Genomic DNA, 2,411 nt, shown 5'->3' with positions numbered 1-2,411 from the left:
TTGCCGCCCACCACCAGGATGCCCTGGGTGCCCTGGATGTACAGCTGGAGGAACTCTTCGGGGTCAGCGGCACTGTCGTAGCGCGAGGGCAGCACCGGCCTGAACCTCACTGGCCACTTCACCCGGCGCAAGTCGGGAGTGAAGGCCGGGTAATCCGCAGCGCTCCAGAGGGCAGCAGGGCGGACAACGTCGACCATAGCTGCGCCGCGGCGAAACTAAAGCAGACGAACTTCGGCACACCCTCCTACTTGGCGCGCCAAATGTCGGAATCGGGGCTCCGCGGACCCAGACAAGGTTCGAACTCTGGGGCGTGTGCGAAGGACTCTGCTAGACCACGGCTCTCTACTCACTGTCTCGAGGCGATGCTCCGCCGTGCTTGAGCGAGTGGAGAAGGAATGAGACATGGAGATTTACCCAGGTTCAGGCCACCTTGCGGTGTAAAACCCTACTCCTACTTTGTGGTAGATTGCCTCGCGAGGAGGATGAGTATGAACCGGTACAAAGGATGAACTGCCTCGTGAGGGCTCAAAGATCGACCTGTCTCTATGGTGGAGACTAATCTATATTTATAGTGGCCTTTGTCCTCTTCCATCATGGCTTAGGCGGGAAGGGATACTACAGCCGCCAATTTTAAAGGGGGACATGAGTAAACCCTATCCTGACTAAAGGTGGTCTTTGCCTGCAAAGCTTCTGGTCGTGACGCAGTCGTGGGCTCGGTGATGACCTCCGTCCTGCCGAGCGCGTGTTCTTGGTCTTGTTGCACTAGAATGGAATCCTTTGGGGGATTCCTTGGGAACCCGCGTATGTCCTTGCCTCCTTAGCACCAAAGAGGAAATTGCCCTTGTCTGCGCCCGCTGGCGCCCTGCTGGCCTTGGTCGTCATGGCTCACGTCACCGCGCGCCTCGCGAGGTGAGGTTCGAGCTTAGAGATGTCCGCCCCTCGGGAGGCAACCTGGGGAGGCCGCTCCCTTAGAGGTCTTGATGTCGTTCGCCTCGTGAGGCGGGGCCCTCGTGAAGCCCTCGTGCTGGGCCGCGCCAGGCCGTTGGTGGAGCCACGTGTTAGGCCGTAGGCAGACGGGTCTAGGTACCCCGGTCCCAGAACCCCGACAGTAACCCTAGAACAAAGTGAGTTGGGGTATATATAGCAGAGCTCCAAATTCATCCATTACAGTGGTCGAAGGCACTCATCAGTATCTTCGAGTCAGCATGATTGCAATCATCCATCACCATGGACCTAATACCTGAGATATACTTGCAAAGCGTATTAGTCCAAACAATTTGTGTGTCATCAACACCAAAATTATCTTAAGTGCATGATTGCACTTAAAAATATGCCAAATGCATGATCTAGAAGGGCTCCTTGTTTAGATGGCAAAGATTGTTTGCGTGAATCCAATTTTTTAGGAGAGGATCCATATGTAGAAGATGGAAAAGAAAATAAACATCTGGGAAGATACTTTGATCCTCAAGCCCAAACCGCAAAGAGGCAATACACTTATTTCTAAAGTGTCTGATCTTTTTCCTTCTTTTTTTTTGTTTGTAGATTCACCTGATCACGGGAACTTGGGATCAAGGGAATGTGGAGGTCATTGCCCATTGAAGCTTTTCTCAGGTCGGGAACAATTGTGGGATGAGGCTGCCACTATCTATGTCGACGGTGTCGACATATCCAGAGATACACGAGGAGTTAAGAGCATCTCCAGCCGTTGGCCTCTCCAGGAGGCATATTTTTCGCCGCTTGGGGGGCTGCCAGCGAAATTTTTGGCCTGGGGGGGCAAAAATTTCCCACTCGTTGTGCCCCCCACTAGCTCGACGGCGAGGCGAGGAAGACGCCACGATGATCCCGCCGCAGTCCTCGCCATCTCGCGCGACTCGCCGTGCCCCGTCGCTCGCCCGCCTTGGGCAGCAGCAGAGCAGCGCGCGCGGCAGCACCAACTCGCGCCAGCAGGGATGGACTTGCACGCGAACTCACCGCTGTCCTCCTTGCCACGCACATGCAAGCGCGAGAGCGCACGCACCATGGTCCTGCAGGAGGCGGACATGGCGCTGTCCGGCCGGACGAGCTCGACCGTGCGGCCCGAGCGACTAAGCAGGGCGGCCACCCAGGCGAGATAGCCAGCCACCGATCGCCGCAGTCCTGGTGGAAGGCGCGGTTGCAGCTGGGGAGGACGCGCACGGCGCGGCCCGGCTCCATGGCATCGAGGCAGATGGGGCAGAGCGCCTCATCCTCGTCGTCGACTGCGGCCTCCTCCTGGACAACGCCACTGATCTGGCCGCAGCACCGGCCGACAGGGAGGGCGAAGGGGAGGAAAAGTGGGGCCTCGAAGTGCGCCGGGAATGGGGCTGGAGCGGAGCGGACCGCGCGCAGGAGCGCCACGAGGAACGCGCACAAGCTCGAGCGCAACCTCGCCA

This window comes from Triticum aestivum, chromosome 1B, assembly GCF_018294505.1.
Source record: "Triticum aestivum cultivar Chinese Spring chromosome 1B, IWGSC CS RefSeq v2.1, whole genome shotgun sequence".
Classification (NCBI taxonomy): Eukaryota; Viridiplantae; Streptophyta; class Magnoliopsida; order Poales; family Poaceae; genus Triticum; species Triticum aestivum.
The sequence above is the reverse complement of the archived record's forward strand: the minus strand, read 5'-3'. Positions refer to the sequence as shown.